The sequence below is a fragment of the Pteropus medius genome, unplaced genomic scaffold (genome assembly GCF_902729225.1).
Source record: "Pteropus medius unplaced genomic scaffold, Ma_sr-lr_union100, whole genome shotgun sequence".
NCBI classification, from domain to species: Eukaryota; Metazoa; Chordata; class Mammalia; order Chiroptera; family Pteropodidae; genus Pteropus; species Pteropus medius.
The window spans coordinates 2,558,462-2,578,467 of record NW_024340701.1 but is presented as its reverse complement, the minus strand read 5'-3'; the positions used below and the strand labels follow the sequence as shown (position 1 = coordinate 2,578,467).

Sequence of the window (20,006 nt, the reverse complement as noted above, 5' to 3'; positions counted from 1 at the left end):
CAGGCTACACATCAGGTCTCCTTCTCAGAGTGGCCGTTTCCCCGCAGGTGCTAGAGTGTGAGGAGCCAGGAAGAAGATGGACTAGATCTTGTAACTACTTCCAACGGCTACACTTTCTGGACCATAGGAGGCAAGGGAATGGCCAGAATGCCCTGTCCACCGCCTCTTGAAGTTGGTGGAGAATGTTTCCTTGGGGTGTTAAGCCTATAATCCCCGCTGCCCTAGCTACCCCTAGACCACCCAGGAAGGCATTGCTGGAGACAGGAGAAATTAGATATCTTTCAGAGAGTTGAGCACCCACCCCAACTTGGAGCTACCCCAGACCCCGCAGAATACACCCCACCCCCTCTTCAGCCCCACTTGACTACCTCTTGACTCTAATGCAGCTGAGTCCCCTCCCAGTCACCATTCCTTAATCCAGAGCTCAGTTCTTTGCTCTGGGCCTGTCTCCTTATCAGTGAAATGGGGTTAGTAACACTCCCCTATGCTGATCCTCCTTGGGCCCGAGAAGCAATGCCAGGGTTCAGGGAAAGGACTTTGGTCTACTCAAGTCTGGAGATTCTTCTCCATTGGAGAGTGTGGGTCATCTTAACTCCAGAGGAGCTCTCACCGTTCTAGCTGACTCTTTGGGTGAAGGGAGAGGGAACAATGCTCCAGGCATCCCATATACACACAGCCACCTCCCAAAGAAGCTGATTTATCAGGTACTCAAAGGGCAGAACCCTCCATAAACAGGTACAGGCAGAGGCTGAAGCCTAGAGAAGGGTGGGGTCTCCCCAATCACACTGCTGGCTAGGTCAGAATCAGACCCTGGTCTGCTAGCCCAGACCACATACCAGGCCCTTTGTTCTGCCAGAGGCGGGCAGGACAGCTACCTTAGGGCTCTTAGAGACCTTACACTCATCCTTAGCAGCTTGGGGCCTGACTCTGAACAGGTGCTCAAGTTTTCCCAACTGGAAAGAAAAAGAGGACACTCCCTACTCTACAGCCCTGCCCCTTTCTCCCTGCAAGCCTTCTGAGGGCCCTCCTCTCCCCTCTTTTCTCCCTCTTCCTCTGCTCTGTAGCCCCCTCTCTGCTAGAAAACTTTCTTGGATTAACTCCTCCTCACCCAGGGCATCTGAAGAGGTGGTAGAGGACAGTGATTGAAAACACAAGCATTAGGGCCAGAAAAGCCCCAAATCACAGTTCTGTCCCTTATCTAGGTGATCTTGGGCTCTTCCTTTAATGTCTCTGGGCCTTATCTCCTCATCTGGCAAATGCAGCTATAAATGTCTCGCTCCAGGATTTGAGAAGGATCACGTGATTGTCTGGCACAGAGGAGGTGCTCAGCAAATGCCAGCTGGCACCGGCCCCCTGGTACAAAATCTCACTGTGTCTTAGCTTTCTCCTGCACTTAGGGAGATGAGGGTGAGACCTGAGGGTGGGAAAAGGAAGAAGAGCAGTGGCAGCAGCTTCAGAAGACTCCTGCTCACTTAGAAGAGATCAAGAAAGAGATACAGTAGGAAAGACTCAGGTTAGCCCTAAGAGGGACTTCCCCATTCTGAGACCCAGGAGGAAGTCACATGTCAAAGGCCCACCTGATTCAGTCTGTTCTGAGGCCCGTGTCCTCATCCTAGAGGCAGTTCCAAGGCAGCAGTGGCTGCTCTGTCTGGGGAGCAGTGGGGGAGGTGAAGAGTTCACTAGGCCCACAGGCTGTGGGCAGCAAGCCTCCCGCTCAGCCCCTGTGCCCTGGTCCAGCCCATTGTGGCCGCATAAAAGGTGACGAATGGTTAATGGCGGAGATAACAGGATTCATAAGGGAAATTTATCGGTCACTCTGGTGGTATAAATATGTTTATAGCGGACCAAGGGGAAATGAAGAAGCCCCAATAAATCACTATAAAGCCACCAGCTACTAATAGGCGAGCGGCTGCGGGAACCCCAGCATTGGTGCTTGCAGACACCCCCTCTGGCTGCCTGCTAATGGCATAGCGGGGGGCTGCAGACTTGTCAGGCAGGACGCCCAGACCATGCCATGATGGGAACAAGACCCCAGGGGCCGCCTCTGCTGGATAGAGCTGTCTTGCCCGCTGTCCTGCCACATTCTCCATAGATCTGGGCTTAGTCAGACTGGAAGGGCTGAGGGAACAGGGCAGCGGGTATGTTGGCCAAGTCTGGGAGGACCCATGGTGCAGGTCCAGAGTCAGACATGATTTCAAAACTTGATCTGCCACTTCTCAATGCCTGCCCCTCTTTGGGTTTCCTTGTCTGCAAAGTGACTTCACAACCTTGGAAAGCTGTTGAGAGGAAGAGAGAGATAATCCACTAATCATAGCGCTTAGCACGCTGTAAGCCTCAATAAATAGTAGCTGTTCTTCTTACTTTAGGCAAAGTCTTTCCCACTTGGGGAAAGTGCTATGCAGATGTGAGAACATTCAAATAAAAGTGGATAGTATTGTCCCCATTATATAGATAAGGAACCTGAGGCTCAGAAATTAAGAGGCTTGCTTGCCTGAAGTCACACAGCTGGAAGAGAAAGGCTCTGTTTCATTCCCAAGCCCAGCCTCTTCATCTGTCCCAGTGTAGACTTACTCTTTCCTCAGAGTTCCTGGGGTGCCCTGTCCCCCACCCCTTCCAGAAGAGGCCTAGGATTTCAGGAGCCCTGAGTACTAAGGGCAAAGCCCTGAGGGCTCTTGGCAGCAACTTGCTAATGCGGGTGGTGAGGTAGGCCTCAGCTCCCCCACCCCTACCCTCCCTCTCCTGCTCTTCCCTTCCTCTCCCCCACCCCCTGCACAGCAAGGGCCTGACTGGGTTACTGTGACCTCACCCCAGCACTGAGCTTGTTTGAAGCCTTCTGCATGAACTGTATAGGGTGCTTTCCACTGAGCATTTCCCTCCAAACTCTGGGCCTTGGTCACAGCCTCAGTCCAGGCAAAGGTCCCCTCTAGCCCAGCTCACTTCTTCATTCATACATTCAGCAAATACTTATGCACTACCTCTCTGTGGATACTGACCAATACTGACCTAGCTGGGCCAGGGCCTGCCCATGTGGTACTCACTGTCTGGCGGAGAAGTCAGGCCTAGATCATGGAATAGAATAAGGTGTGTGCTGAGACCAAGGCAGGCACAGCAGCTCGGGAGGCCCAGAGTCAAAGAATGAGTAGGAGCCAGCAGGAAAAGCATTTCCAGAGGAGGAAACAGCTTGAGTGACAGCCTGAGGGGCGGACAAGACTCCCTGAGCCCACTGGGATTTTTTTTTTTTGCCACTTCTCTCTCAATGCTGAGGGGGGCAGACACCTCCACATCGGGCTCTATCTTCACTGTCCCTCTTCCTCACCCCCTCCTCCCTCTTCTCAGGGTCTCCCTGTTCGGCTCACTTCACACCAGACAACAATGTTGCAGCCTGCTCCCCAGTTTCCTGCTAGGACAGGCGCCTCTGCAAACTATGCTCCCCAACCCTATCATCACTCTCTGAGCCCCAGATCTGTCCCCCAGTGCCTCAGCGGGCAGTCCAGCCTCCCTCAGCGATAAGGTTCCTACATCAACACAGGGGGAGGGTAAACAGAGTCCTGGGGTCCTGGGGTCACCTCCCTCCTCTGCTCTAGGGAGAAGAGACACCCACGCTGCCTTTGCCTCGTCTGATTCTCTGTGCCTTTCTCTAATCTCTGCCTCCGTCTCTCCTTCCCGCCCCCGTTCCTCTCTCTCCCAGTCTCTGCGGGCCCCCGGCTCTCTCCCTTAGTCTCTCTCTCTCCGTCGCTCTCCCTCCAGGTCTCAGGCTCCGTCTCTCCCCGTCTCTCTCCCTCCCGAGGCAGGGCGGGAGAAATCGCTCCGTAAATAGGCGGATGGCCCCGGGCGCTCCGGGCGCAGACACTCGTTTTTAGAGCCGGTAATTGACTCCTTTCAGTTGATAATTCATGGCTTGCATATGCGCTTTAATGCGGGCGCCCGGGGAGGCGCGGCGGGCGGGGCGGCCCTCGCGCGGAGCTTGCGGCCAGGCGGCCAGGGAGGGAGCCGATCTCCGGGCGGGTTCTGGCCGGGACGGACCGTCTGTCTGTCTGTGCAAGGCAGAGGAGGGGGCGCCCCCGCTGGGGTCGGTCTGCCCAGCCCTCCGATGACCCCACGGGGTGACGAAATGGGAGTGCGGTGGGTGGGGTGAAGAGGCCCGGGCAGTCCCTGGGCTGGCGGGGAGAGGGCTACATGAGGAAGACTGGCAGAGCCTTCCAAATGAATGGGGGGTAGGAGAGGCGACACGCAGAGACTCCTTCCCCTACGTCCAGAGGAGAAACTGAGGCCCAGAAAGAGGCTAGGTCTTACTCGCATCTCACAGCGCAGAAACAAGACCAGAACTCAAGGAGCGCCCTTCCCAAGGGTCCCAGCCTTGGTAGAACTGCCCCGCCCTGGGAATTTTCCCATTTCTGGGCTAAATTCCTCTCCCGGAGTGACCTGCTCTATTGCTCTCAAACAGGGTCCCCAGGAGAAGCTGGCTCTTCCCAGTGAATGCTGGACACAGACACCCAGACCTGAGCCCACTTCTCACCCCACAGCAACTCCCAGGCTGGGGAGAAGGGCCCAGGTCCTCTGCCACCTGGCCTTCACCTTCTATGGATCTGTCTCATCCTGAGGCTGTGGCAGCTGGCATCATTATTTCCATTTTACAGAAAATGAAACTGAGGCTTAGAGAAGGTGGGAAACTTGCCCAGGGCTGCAGAGAAGGCAGAGCCTGGAAGTACCCGGAGTGGAAACTGGAGAAGGAGGCGATGTCCTCCTGTTCTGGAAGTCCTAGATGACCCGCCCAAGGGCCTGAGAGAGGAAGTCAAGAACCTGCCCACAGTCACACAGACCAGGGATAAATTTCAGCAGAAGATGGTTCTGGGAGGTAGCGAGAGGTTAGAGGTCAGTGAGTGAGCTGAAGCCAGGGTTTGGGGAGGAAGGCTAATTTCAGCCAAAAATAGAATTCTGTCCCCTGTCTCCTAAAATCTGCAAATGTTTAACCCAAAGTCAAAGCACCCAGATTATTTCTGTGTCCTCCTATGTCTGTCTCCCCACCCTCTAGTTTTCCCATTTGCACAAGGGAGTCAAGGCAAGGACTGGGAAGTCCTGGTGACAGTGGATCCGAAAGCCTAAGGTACGCTGATGTCTGGGCTGTGTGAAGCTCAATGTTGCCCTCTGGTGCCCCCAGACTGTTACAGCCAGTAAGAGGAAGGGAGAAGAGGCAAGAGGCACTTGAGGTAGAAAACCTATGTGCTCACCACTTCTCTGAACCTATTAGACCTCTTTCTAAAGGGGGACAGAGGACAAAAGTAGGAGATCCACTAACCCTTACTGAGGGGAAATCATGAGGCTCCTTCCCAAGCAGAGGTTTTAGACTCTGTGTTAGAGCCTAAATAGAAGTGGAGACCACAGTGATGTCAGCAATAGCCCTGTCCAGCCTGTACCTGGACACCCCAAATGGTTTCTTATATTGTATGGAATTTGTGAATTCAAGGCTGCCCTTCTGGTGTAACTCCTGGGGTCTTCATCTTAGTTAAATTCAGCCCTTTTTATGGCTGAAATTATATCATTTGTGTTCAGAGGAGGTACTGAACAAATGTAGGATGGATGGTGGATGGATGGATGGATGGATGGATGAATTCCATTCCTTAGCACAGAGATATTATCTTCCAGAAGGTTTGTGCTATTAAGCACAAGGAGGAATGAGTTCATTAGTTTGCCTAGTTGGCTGGAAGTAGGGCTACAGAAAAGAATGGGATAGGAGAAGGGGAAGTTTTGATGGAGGAGGACTCAAAATAATTCAGATGAAGGGAAAGGTCATGGGGGGACTTGGAAGGATCAGAGAAGGGTTTCTGAGGAAGTAGCATTTGATACAGGGCTTGAAGGACAGAGAAAATAGTGATGATGTTTAGGTGGAGGGAATAGTATAAACGGGCACAGAGGCAGAAGTGCAAGGTGTACTTGTATGAGCAAGAAGTCTCCAGTTTGAGGGAATGAGGGAGGCTGTGCTATAGAAGAGTCAAGGCAGAGGACACTGTGGAGGATCTCAGAAGATTCTGAGTGTCAGGCCAAGAAATTAGCACTTTGTGGGCAAAGCACTAGACCGTGAGCTGAGGTCTGGGTCCCAACCCAGGGTCTGCTCTGGCTGGGCTTTATTCCCTCAGCCTTGCCCTCTGTTACTTTTTCTAGAGGGCAGTGGGAGCTATGGCAAATTCTCAATCAGGGAAGTGCCTAGGAATCACGGCCCACAGAATAGTCAAGTTATCAAATCTAACTCTCTCAATTTGTAGATGAGAAAATGAAGATCCGGAGAGAGGAAGTAATTTGCCCAGCATCACACAGCAAGCTAGTGGAAGAACTAGGACTTGGACCCAGGTCTCCAGCCCCTCAGTTTAGGTATCATTCCCCTCTGCTGCAATCTGGGATGGCACCTGGTGGACTGAGCTGGAGGAGAACAGCTGGAAACAGAAGGCCACCAGGAGGCTACAGCCGCACCTAGATCAGAGACCACAAGGCCGATCAGTCAAAAATGTTTATTGAGCCCTTCACCCTGCTCCCCATTTAAAGCCTATCTGAGTCCATGAACTGAGCACCCAGAAGGACAGAGGGACTACAAAGAAAGGAATCTGGAGGACTTCCAAGAGGAGATAGGAAGCAGATATGGTATTCATAAGAAAGAAAGGGCATCAGTAGCAGACTTGGATGAGGATATAGGAAGGTCTCCAGAAGAATGACCCATCACTTGGGTCCCTCCTAGTTCTTAGCCAAGATCTCCACCTCCTTCATGAACCGAAGACACAGCTCCTCTTCCAATGGCAAAACAATGCACTGCAAAGCCATGGAATTTCCATGGATCCTCCTGCCACCTGCAAGAGTGTCTGTAGTTCAGGCTTCCTGCTCACAGGCCTCTTACCCAGCCTTCCTCACCACCCAGAGGTATGTGTTAACCCAAATATCTCATCCCCAATCTATATTAAGGTAAATATGTCTTGGATTTCAGAGCTTCAGGCTTCCTCAGCTCTCGGCAAAACCTGGAAAAACTGTTCTAACTTCATTTGTCTACAATTCTCCAGGAGTAAGATGTAAAAATTGGTCCTCAAGCAGAGAGCTGACTATAATGATGAAATATAAAACCAAATATCTGCCCAGTGTTCTTAGCAAAGGAAAAAAGAATGTGCAAATCCCTAATCCAGAGCCTGGTTACACTTCTGCAGTGAAAGGGATGCCTTGACTCCAAACACAGGCCCAGGAACATGGGGGCTGAGCTGCGTCCCTGCCATGAGATCTAAACATACTTGTAGGAATTCAAATATGTTTTCATCGCTTTATGATGATGACATCATACAAGCCCTCATTGGTCTTTGTCTCTGGAGCCAAGTCACACGGCAAGTCCTGGCTCCTCCACTTCAACTAGCTGTGTGGCTTCGGTCAAGTCCCTTAACCTGTCTATACCTCCCTTTGCTCATTTGCAAAACCTCACAGGACAGTTATGGGATTTAATGATTATATATATATATATATATAATCACTTTTAAATAGCTTCTGGAACAGAGTAAGAAACCAAGACATATTATATAGTACATTATTGTTATTTTGTCACAATTCAGGTGAGAAAAAGTAAGTTGCACGAATCAATTTCCAGAAAAAGTAAGTCACTTAATATCTGGTTTTCAGAGTCAATCTCTCCCTCTCTTATTCTCTCTTTCACCTAAGTCAGGGTTATTTTAGACCCTGCATTAAGCAGACCCATGGAAATATTTCCTTTTGTTAAGTCGCCTCTGAATGAGTAATAGTAGATTCATTGAACTTCCTACATACAAAGCCTTATGCTAATTGCTTCACATTTTTTAATTTGACCTTTGACATTATCCTGCCAGGTAGAATTTTTAATTCCCTTTTTTTTCCTAGCAAAGAAATGAGACCTAGAGAGGGCCAGTGTCCTATCCAACTACACAGTAAGCTCTTACCGAGGGACCTACATCCTGCTCCACCCTACGTGCCTCTGGAATCAATTTTCTCTACAGAGGTATCAAGAAGACCACTGTTTTTGTATTCTCCCCCTTGACAAGGACAGAGGCTGACTTGGTCAAATGGTGTGTCCTCAGGACGGGGTGAAAATATAGCAGAAGTGATAAAGGGTAAACACTGGAAATGTCCGGCCCCAACTCACCCTGCCCCCACTTGTCCACTGGGATTGAAGCAAGAATCAATCCTGGTCTATGCCCCTAGGGAGAGAGGCAAGAAGAGAGAAACTGACCTTCTGGAAATTTCTGTCCTCACTCTCTCTGTAGTATCCCTTGTAGAAGACCAGTTCTTCCTTGTCCTGTAGTGTCACGCTGGTGACCTACACCAAGCTGACAGGGCAATTCAGCACATTGTACAGGCTTCTGTAGGAGCTGTTTTCTGTAGGAAGACCCAGGCAAGCCCAGAAAGTCATCAGCTCAGAAAAAGACTCATTTGGGGAAAATGTGGGGTAAGCACTCCCTCGGGGTCTTTCTCGGAGCTGCAGCCCTCTGGGATCCCAATGGCCGGTTCAACTGCCTCCGGCTTTCCCCTCCGTGGAAGGAGGGAGAATTGTCATTGTCCAAGCCTTACTCAGTGCCACGCACTGTGCTGGCCTCTCCACATCGCTGATTCTTTGAATTTTCTCCACCCCTGTGAGGTAGGGATTACTATTTCCTGTGTACAAGTGAGGAAACCAAGTTGGCAGACCGGTTTTTTACAGGCCACACAACTAGTGGGTGGCAGAGGATTCAGCCCATGCTCTCTAGTACACTAGACTCCGAGATGGCTGGGGTGTGCAATGCAACCCTGATTTGAAAAGGCAGCTACATTGCAGCAGCCACCTGTTTGCAGGGAGTGAGCATCAGAGAAGTAGCAGCGATGTCAACAGAGGACATCAGAGTACAGCCAGGTGTGGGATGTGCCTTTGGGCAGCCACTGTGTGGGAACCCAGGGGAGAGGATTCCACGCTTTAGGTGAGTTTTCATTCTGCATTGACATCACCTCTGAGACTTGCACCTGTGCTGGGCATGGGACTCAGCAAGCCTCAGACATTGCCCTGTACTGAGGCCTGCATTTCAGGTGGGCTGGACTGAAGACCTTTTTAAAAGGGGAGCAGCAGAAAGCATGTTAAGAGTGAATGGATATGCTAAGTGAAAGGAGCCAGATACAAAAGTATCACACCTTATGATTCCATTTATATAAAACCCTAGAAAAGGCATAACTATAGTGACAGAAAGATCAGTGGTCATGTGGGGTAGGAGTAGGGTGAATTACAAATGGACGTGAGAGAAATTTGGTGATGAAAATCTTCTATATTTTTATTATGGTGGTGGTTATACAACTATACACATTCGTTAAAATTTATCAAATTGTACTCTGAAAATTGGTGAATTTTATTGCATGTAAATTATACAGATGGTCCCCAACTTACCATGGTTTGATTTAGGATTTTTAAGCTTTAGGAGTGCGAAAGTGATATACACTCCATAGAAACCAGCTAGACTAAGCTATGATATTCGCTAGGTTAAATGTATTTTCAGCTGAGATATTTTCAATTTACAATGGGTTTATTGGAACATAACCCCATCTTAAATCAAGGAGAATCTATACTTCAAAAAAGTTCATTTTAAAAGTAAATACTATATGATTTCACTTACGTGTGGAATCTAAGGAACAAAAAGAACAAACTAATCAAAAACAGACTCAAATATACAGGACAGTCTGGTGGTGGTCAGAGGGGAGGGTTTGGGGGGCTTGGAGAATGGGGTGAAGGGTTAAGGAAGTACAAATTAGTAATTGATATATGGTCACGGGGATGGGGAGCACGGCATAGGGAACGCAGTTAGCATTAATGTAATGGCTAGGTGGAGAGCCAGAGGAGAGAAAGAGCAATTAGGGGGATCGTTTTATAAACTATGTCTAACCAACGTACTGTACCTGAAACTAATAATAAAATAAAATTTAAAAGAAAGTGAATGGAAATTGAGAGTGTCTGCTAACAGGTACGAGGTTTCTTTTCGGGATGATGGAAATGTTCTGGAATTAGTAGTGGTTGCACAACGTTCCGAATATACTAAAAACCATTGAATTGTATACTTTAAAATAGTGAGTTTATATTATCTGAATTTTATCTCAGTTTAAGAACAATATTTTGAAAAGTGATTGGAAACAAAAGTCAAGGCCACAGAGGCTGTGGCAGGACTCAGAAGTCCTGGACCCCCAGTCTCAGCCACTCCCCCCAGCACCCAGTGCCCTCTCACCTGATGCTTCACTAGAATGGCCTATATAGAAGGCAGGGCCCAGAGCTGGTGCCAGCAGCACATCCAGATCCAAGCACTTCCACTTGGCTGTGAACTCTTGCTGATATTCCTGCAGGGACAAGAGGAGCAGGAGAGGTAAGACTGGCAGAGGTCACTGTTTGCAGGACAAGGTCAGGTGCTGCCAGGCTGAATTGGGTTAGACACAAGGAAGAATTCTCAAGATAAAAGATGCAGACTAAGATATCAGGAGAGTCGGGGCCTTCCCAGGGGCCAAGGCGAAGGGATGAGAAGTGGAGTCTCAGACTGCAGTGATTTGGGGACAAGATATTGTCCTGGACTCAGGGAAATGGACTAGATTAACCTCCTAGGTCACCAAGCTTTCCTATCCAAGTCCAGTCAGGCCTCCCCTGCAGGCCAGGACTGAACTCTGCCCCCTGTCTGGCCACTTCTGTCACCACCCAGGTCTCTGCTGCCCCTGCTCTGACAGTCCCTTGAGGTTTGCCAGGCACACATCACCTCTACTGCTGTGTGCTGCTCCCACAGTTTTTTGGGTGTCCTGGAAAATGAGGAAGACACTGTGAAATCCAAAGATCAGTATGGGAGGACCCTCTTTTATACATATGGGACATAAAACCTGGCCTTAGTGCAAGCTGCAAATCAGCTGATGGGCTGGGAATGACCCCATGTCTTGTCTCCTGGCCAAGACATCTTGCCTGTCCAAAGTTCCCAGGAGTACACATCTTCTGGTCAATGCCCCACCATTACCTCCAGCCACAGGAACTCGCATGCTCCCCGCAAAATGACAGGTTCCTTCTCTAACCTCTGAGGCCCCAAGTCAGCCCTCAGGCTACTCCAGTCCCAATTCTAACCAGCACCTCAACTCCAAGCCCCTTCAGGCCACCCCAACAGGAAGCCCAAGCCCAAACCAGAATCCTCTCTCAACCACATTTCCACCCCAGTTCCAACCTTAACCCCAACCCTAACTCAAACCGACTTCAACCCCAGCCCGAATCTCACCTCAACACAAACCCAACCTTTACCCCAACCTAACCCAATCCTAGTCTCAACTCAGAGCTTAACTCCAAATCAAAACCTAGCCCAAACCAGCCCCAATCTCAACCCCACTCAAAAGTCCAAATTTAACCCAGTGTCAGGCATGACCCCAAAACCCTAATTAGATCCCAAAGTCTAAATAGCCCTCTCCTCAGTGGATGACAATTCTAACTACATGCCCCTCCATCAATGACCACCACCCCATGGAAAACCCATGTAAGCTGAACCTGAGGAAACTTGACCACTCACCCCACTCCATGAATCTCTTCGAACCTCTGGCTAATTCAGAGTTCCTAGAGGTGGGGAGAGAGGGGGACATCAACTTCCAAAACCACAGGGCAATGCCAGCCTTCCCAGGACAGGGATCCAACAAGAACAACTCTGCTCAGTACACTGACAAGGAGCCCTCTGCTCCTCCACAAGCCCCCAGCCCCTCACTAAGCCCTGAGCCCCTTTTATACCTCCCGAGACCCACCACCCCTCTCTAAATCCTCTTTCCACTTTCTGAAACCCCTTTCTCTCTCTGAGATGCCCTCTCCCTCTCAGAGCCACTCCGAAGTCCCTCCCCTCTCTGAGAGCATCGTCTCTTCAGGCCTCCATCCCCCTCTTTCAGTTCCTCTTCCCTTTGAAGCTCTCCCTGAGCTACCACCATTCTGTGGACCTCATCCTCCTTTCTGACCCTACCCCACCCCAAGTCAGCCCCCGTCTCTGAGCCCCTTCCTCTCTGGGCCCCTCCCGACTCCGAATCCCTCCCTATCCTGGGCCCGCACTCAATATGTACTTCAGGATCCAGGCCAAGAAACACTTGAGTGGGTCTGGTAAGCAAAGAATGTTAACCAATCTCTTAATGCAGGGGTCCACAATGTCCCCCTTACTGAGAAACCACAGACAAATATCTGGTCAGTTACAGTTTTTCAGCGATCAGCTGACCCCCCACACCCACCCAACTCCCTCTCCATAGATAAGCCATGGAGGCAGGTCAGACTCAAAGAAATACTTCTATTCCCACCACCACCACCCCTAGAACATGTGCATCTTGAAGACACAGACGACAGTATGGTGGTTACCAAAGGGAAAGGGGGAAGAAGGGAGGTAGAAGAAGGTAAAGGAGGTCGAATATATGTTGACAGATGGAGACTTAACTTTGGATGGTGAACACACAATATAATATACGGATGATGTATTATAGAATGGTACACTTGAAACTTATAAAATTTTATTAACTGATGTCACCCCAATAAATTTAATAAAATTTATTTTTTAAAAAACCTTTCAGGAGAAGATGAAGATGGAGAGATCAATAGAGGCAAATAATTGACGACAGACAATGGCCACAGGTTGATTGTACCAGGATGTGTACAATCAGGGAGTTGAACATGACTGAGCATGTGAACTTCTTGCTCACTGCACCTTGGGCTAGGAAGGGAGGTCTTCAGAGGGGACGGTCAGGTGACAGACAGGTCAATGAGGAACGAAGGGAGGAAAGAGGAAGGAACCCTTCAGGCTTGATCACCCACCCAGCTCACCTCCTCCCTGCAGGGCATGGGAGGCACAGTGGGGTCTAGTCTGTGCATGTGTTCACTCAGCAGGGCTCACAGGCACAGCACCAGGCTGTCCACATCCCGGGCCATGGGGCCAGCCACTGTGGTCACTACAAAGAGAAGAGGGGAGAGAGACAGACACTTCTCATCCTTTCTGCTCTGGGGACCTCCACTGCTTGGCCTCAGAATATAGGGCCCAGAACCTTGATTAGGGCAAAGGAAGAGTTCCTAGGGCCATCCTGGGTCAGAGATTGAAGACAAGTGAAGAATTGGTCATATGGCCAAAGTAGCTCCGGTGCCTAGAAGGAAAATCTCATCTGAGGCAGAACATCAAGAGACCAGTAGGAGAGATTAAAGCTAGATAACAAGAAGCACTTCTCAGTGGGGCAAGAGTCAGTGGACTAAGGGAGGCCAGGTGGGAGCCATGCCGACCCATTTCCCAGATACATTTATCATCAGTGGGGCTGATCTGTCTGATATAGGGACTGAGTGAAATGTCCTTGGGAGAAAGGCTGACAGGTTTGTCTTTGAATAATATGGCCACAGGGATAGATAGAAGCTTACCTAATTTCTTGCCCTTCAGAGCAGAGGCAATTACACCCAGAGCCAAATCATGATCTGAAAGGAAGAACATGGTTGCCAAGGAGACTTGAGTCCCAGCCAATGCACCCTCTGCCCCCAGGGCTCAGCACACAGAATAGGAGCTGCTTCAACTCTCCCATTACTCCCTACTGCCCATAGCCTAAAGTCTGATCTCTTTGACTGCCCTTCAAGGCTCTAAAGTATCAACTTCCATAGCTTCCTTTTCTAGCCCTTCCATGCACACATATTGCTCCAGGCAAAGTAAGTTGCTTACGGTTACACCCTTCTAGACTCAACATCATCTCTGCATGTGCATCCTTCAAAAACAAACTCAAATGCCACCTTCTCCAGGAAGCTTTCCCAGTCCTTGCCCTGCCTCTTCAAGTTTAAAGTCTAGGCTTTTAATAAATCTCTGTTAAAGAAAATGTCAGCTTCATCTTGAGTTCCCACAATCTTCGACCCTCTCTTAGAGCACCGATCACTTTCTGACTAAGTCATGTTTATATCTAAGAGCACAACAAGAGCAGGGGCCGGATCTGACAGTGCTCTGTGTCCCCAGCACACAAGTTACCAGAGGGCAGGTACTCAGAGTAGGGTTGAAAGATGGGTGAATGGATGGATAAATGCATGGATGAATGCAGGTTAGCTGGAATGATTATTTAAAATATGGCAAATGTCATGTGCTCAATAGCTGTATGTGTTCTGTGGCTGTGCTACTGTACAGCACAGATACGGAATAGTTCCATCATCACGAGAGTTCTATGGGACGGTGCTGGTCTAGATCAGGGTCAGAAAACTTTTGGGCGGGGCTAGGTAGTAAATATTTTAGAATTTATGGGCCAACAGGAAAAGTTGAGGTTACTATTTAGTTATTTAGATAACCATTTGAAAAGTAGATTCATTTAAAGTTGGAAAAGTTTGAGTGCTATAAAAAGCAGGCAGCAGTCTGGATTTGAGCCTCGGTTTGCCCATCCCTGGTGCAGATCATTCAGCCCTTCATTCCTGAAGCACATCTTTATTGACCATGTCTATGTTTTCAGAGTTGGGCTAAACATTAAGTATAGCATAGAGAATAAGAAATCATCCCAGCCCTCATGGAGTTCAGAATGTAACAGGAAAGTCACTATATCAAATTTACATTATTAAACAATTATTATAATTTAACAAATAAAATGAAGGAGAGAAGCAGGATGTTATGAAAGGAAGTAAACTAAACTGGTGTAAAAAATTGACTTGATTCTAAAAATTATTTGCAACTAATATTATTTTTTAATATATGGCAACTATTTATTATAAACTTTGCAGCTGACCCATTAAAAAATGCACCGTAAAAATTAAATCTAGATATTTCTAAATGGATTTATGTTAAAAGATATTACATTCTTGTTTACCATCAGTTTTATAAATGTGAAATAGTAGTACATCTAATGATAAAAATCATATTTGCTAAAAATATATGGATGGATAGATAGGTGGATGAATGAATGGACACAAATATGAATTGATAGGTAGATAGTTAGATGAGTAAGTAGATGGACAAGATGAATGGACAAAAGAATGAATAAATGAATGAAAGAAAAGATGTGTATAAGGTTTACAAAGGCTGGGGTATTTGTCCATTTTGTTCATTAATATATCCCAAGTACCTAGTATACAGTATCTGGCACAAAGTAAACATTTACTATTTGTTAAATAAATTAAATGGTGGATGAATGGTGACATTGATGGGTAGAGACTGGGATGATGACTGCATGGGTGGATAAATGGATGAAGGATGAATAGATGGATAGATAGATAAATGGATGGATTGATGAATGAATAAGTGAAAGAGTAGGTAAATGGATAGATATACAGATGAGTGAATTAAGGAACTAGTGAATTAATGAATAAGTAGAAGGTCCATTCCAATGCCATCTGTTCCAAACATGGTATGTTTAGCTGTGGCAGAGGTAAGAGTTATTTGAAGCCCTCCTATCTTTACCCACTTTCCCTAGTCCTGAGCAGAGTAAATGAGAGTTAATGTGTAGAGCAGGCTCCTTTGCTTCCCCACACCCCTAGTTCCTCTAAGCTGGGCTGAGCCTACCCTCTCCCTACTCCCAGCATGAGCACTGTATACCTGAGGAAGTATCCTGTGGTCTGGAGGCCATAGACACTGCAAAAGCTGGCTGGTATATGGATGCTGCCAGCTGCGTCAGTACCCATGCCCAGGATGGAAGGCCCTTCTCTCAGCAGAGCTCCTTCAACCCCCACCCAAGGAGCTCCCAGGGATCTTCTTTAAGTTCAGAGAGTTCAGAGTCTGTCCATAGACTGGGGTTGCTGCATTCAAAGCTGAAGGAAGCAGAAGAAAAGGGGCTGGCAGATGTAAGTTTAACTGGGGAAGACAGCCCCTTCTGCATACAGTGGCTGACCACCCTCAGGAGTCAACCCTAGGGCTGCTTAGGCTCATGAGCTCCTCCCTGGGGCTGAGACCTGCTGGCCTCCCTTTTGGCTGAGGTGAGGGGCCGCTACAGAAAAAAATCCAGAGCAGATAACAATTACATCTCCTAAAATAAGGAGCAAGGAGCCCACAGCTCTGAGGTCAGAACTGAGAACAGCTTCCTCACGAAAATGGATACACTAAAGGCTGAGTGGGGAGGGAGGGAGAAGAGAGGATGAGAAGAACAATTAGAGATGGAAGCTGGGATAGAAGCAGAGATGTAACCTTTCAGAACCTCAGAGCCTGAGAGCCCTTAGAAACCGTGGAGCTCACACACAATGAGGAAACCGAGACTCAGAGGGTAGAAAGACTTGCCCAAGAACCTCAGGCCGTGAGATCTGTATGACTGGCTCCCACCTCACTCTCAGTTCTGAACTAGGACTTTAGGTTGCTGTTTCAGCCCAGGACCCAGCCCCAGCCGCAGCCTGCCCACTTCAGAGACCTGAACAGGATCTGGGGGATGTTGGTCTTAATGAAGAGAATAGCTTCCTGAGCCTTCAGCACTTTCACAACGACCCTGTCCTTGGCTGCTGGCTTCTCCAGGAACTGAGCCAGGCCACATGTAGAGTCACGTCCCTGAAATGAAGTGACATTAACTCCAGCCCATAGAGATCAGGGTGGAATTACCCAGTGAACAGACTCTCATTCCCCACTTCGCCCCCACTCACATCCATTCTCATGCTCTCTGTGACAAAAGAACTGTACCCTCAGGGGGATTCATGGGCAGCAGAAGAACATGGTGGTTAAGAATTTGGGTTTGGGATCCAGACTGCTGTATTCGGTTCCAGTTGGCCACTTGTTAGCTGTGCATCTCAAATTAAGTAACTTGCCCCATGTCACACACTCAGATGCTCACAGGCTCACACACATATATGTACACATGTGCATGTACATCCCAGAGCTCACCATGCAGCCATAAAGGTCCTTCAGGCTGATGGGGACCCCATACAAAAAGCCTCTCTCATTCTTCTTGGTCTTCTGCAGTGTCTGCACTCCTAACATTCCCCCAGGAAATCCATCAGACAGCTCACCTCCTGGTGCACCTCAGTACCTGAACAACATTGAGGGAAATCAGATAAGGGCTCACGGTGAGGCCAGGGACAGGATACTCAGTTACCCCAACCTCTTCCCCCACCCTGACTCAGAGCACAATGAAAGTGACAGATGACTGCGGCATGCACCTCCTCCCAAGCTAGCTGCAGCACCAGAGTTATACCTGCCCCAAAACTCCTCTAAGTAGAACAATGACAGAGAGACATCCTCCACTCCAGCCCAGAGCCAGGTTTGGGTCCTAACCCGTGGGCCCTGACCCCCATCTCCTCTAAGGAGCCACAGAGCCAAGTTGGGTGAGGCAGAGGTTCAGGGAGTCACCAGGGAGAGGTGAACTGTGTTAGTTTGATGGAGACTCATATATGGCACCTGCCTGTGCATGAAAGCTGGGTAGTGGGAGGGCTCAACAAAGGAACAATGGCTTCTGCCAGCACTTCTCTCTGGGAGAAAGCTGCTCCTCTAGCCCTTTCCTTGAAGCTAGACAATATAGTTCCTCCCTATCTGTTCCTGGTGTCTTTAGAGCTGTTGCCCCAGCACTGAAGCTCAGAGCAAGTGAGTCTATCAGTGAGTAAGTCTGTGCATAGGCCCTTTAAGAGAAGTGCCTGAGACTCCAGCCACCCTCTGTCTCAGATACAATCTCCGCTGGTTTTCACAGGCAGAGTTATAGCGTCTTCTCTTCCCAGCACTGAAACCCTCATTTGGGGAGCCTGGTTTGGGGCTGAGACTCTTTGCCCCTCAAGGGGGACCTCCAAAGCCTTGGAGATAGCTATCCTTATTTTTAACTGCCATATTTGGGTGTGAGACCAGCCTGTCCCACATCTCTGCCTCTCCTATCAATCTCAAAGTGGCTTCCTCTGTATATCCTTAGTTATAAGATTTTGTTCAGCTATACTTCAGGTGATTTTGAATGATGATTGTTCTGTAGTTTAGTTGTAATTTTGAGGTGGTCATGGGAGGAGGCGAGTATAGTGTTTACCTACTCTGCCAACTTGCTGGAAGCAAGGCTCAATTCTTTAATCAAATTATTCTAATAATTTTCGAATAATTTGTTGATATTTAGAAAACTTGTGGGGATCTTTTGATATGGCTATCATCTTTTGAAGATGTCCCTCTCTTTTAAAGCTCTCCCAATAAACTGAGAGTCATTAGGTCACTTGTAGTCTCGTTAAGCAGTGACTTTCTCTCAACATCAATGATCTCGTTCCTTGGGTTGAGTCCTGCTCAGTTTCTGCTGAACCAGTAACAATCACACTCACAATTTGCTAGCTCTTCTAATGCTCTCTGAGATTTTATATAGTCAAGCATCTCTGTAGATAACCAACCCACAAGTATTATTATGAAATCGTCATAATAAATTACTTTGATCCTAGTCTTACAAGCTTCATGTACAGTTGTGTAACATGTTAGTTAAGAGTTGTGGGCTGCCTGTATTTAAATCCTGATTCTGACAGTTACATTTTAAATAACTTTTCTGTGCCTTAACTTCCTCAAGTCTATAGTGGGGTGATGATTACAATTATAGTACACAAGTAAGTTAACAAATGTTTACAGTGGTGCCTGGGTACACAGCAAGCACTATCTACCTAATAGTTTCACTTTAGTCATGAACCTAATATTGTCCTTGCTGAGTGGACATTTAGTGAGTTTCGATGAATTTGATCTATCAGATGAAAGCGACACTCAACAGGGTTGGTGAAAAGGCATTGGTGGTCTCTTGAAAGCCTCCCCAGCTCCCCTCCAGGTGACTGCCATACTAACAGAGGAGCAGTCCCAGCAGAGGCCTGCAGAGGCCCACATTAATATCCTGTGGCCTGCTCGCCCCACCTTTCCCCAGCTCCCTGAGAAGCTGCCATTTTCACAAGTGGCCATACAAGAGCTACCACAGGGGAGCAGTTTAGATGGACACCGGATACTTTTCCACAGGGGTACCACCAGGGGTGTCATCTCTCTAGGTAGATATATAGGAATTGGAGCTCACATACAGTGTTGGTGATATATCTGTGGACTGGCAAGTGCTGGAGTGGTCTCTGGTGAGGCCTACTCACCAGAGATGATCACAGGCTGGCCCTCCATAGTCCCTGAGGGAATCAGAGACTGTGTCTGAAGGGTCCCTACTGGGCTGAGCATTAACTCTTTACTTGCTAGACTGTGATGAGAGCGTGGAATCCTGGGGAGAGCCTGGAGCAGCTGGAGTGGTGTGGTACTAGGGAAATGGCATTTTTGCTAAGTGACTCAAAAGGATTTCAATATTTTTGCCACAGCGCAGTTGTGGAGGTGCATTCTAGGTGAATGCCCACCCTGTCCTACCTGAATGCCCACTATGTCTGGGCTCTCCTGAAAGACTTTGTGGCACATAGGCTGGAGAGTTCTGGGCCGAGGCACTAAGATGGCAAAATGGCACAGTGAGTACAGAGATTGGACACTGTGGCTACAGCAGCAATAATGGGAGGGAGGCAGAAAAAGAAGTTGGTGAAATGGACCCACCAGAACCCAGGCAGGGAAGGGGCCTAGTGCAATGCCTTGCACCCAGAAAGTGCTTCATCAGCAAGCTTCCCTCCCCAAGAGCCATTAGAGGGTAGAGGTGAACGTAGAGATGACCCGGGTTTGGGCAAGAGAGTTAACCTCTATGTGAGTCAGCTGCCTTCATTGGTGAAAGGGAAATGATAATAAGAACACCTATCCAAAGGTTTCTGTGAAAATTTAATGTATTGGTGCAGGCAAAGTACTTGACATGGTTTCCAGCCACAGAGTGAATACTCAATAAATGTGAATATTGGTGGATTTAAATATAAACACATGTGATACGGTTGTGGTGAAAGCCTTGTAAACTATACTGAAGAGAATGGTGTTGCAACTGTATTCTGAGGGCAATTGGGATGTATGGTCAGATTTAGGATATATATATTTAGGTGATGATCTTAAAAGCATCACTTGGACTATAGTGAGGAGGTTGAGCTGGAGGGGTAGGGACCAGAGGCAGGGAGGCCAGTGAGGAGGCTGTTGAGAAAACTGAAGGGCAAAGAATGTTCTAGGCAGGAAGGAGGCCAGGGAGTCAGAGGTGGGAGATAT

At 48.3% G+C, this 20,006-nt stretch overlaps 1 long non-coding RNA gene across 1 annotated transcript; it reads right to left on the bottom strand.

The window, feature by feature from the left end:
- Window positions 1–6,564: 6,564 nt before the first annotated feature.
- On the bottom strand, window positions 6,565–15,690 carry LOC120620326 (uncharacterized). Its single transcript, XR_005657823.1, has 6 exons — window positions 15,528–15,690; window positions 12,815–13,447; window positions 11,538–11,581; window positions 10,236–10,344; window positions 8,228–8,373; window positions 6,565–6,836 (listed from the first exon to the last, which is right to left on the bottom strand). It is a non-coding gene; the product is annotated as an uncharacterized LOC120620326 (long non-coding RNA).
- Window positions 15,691–20,006: the final 4,316 nt, after the last annotated feature.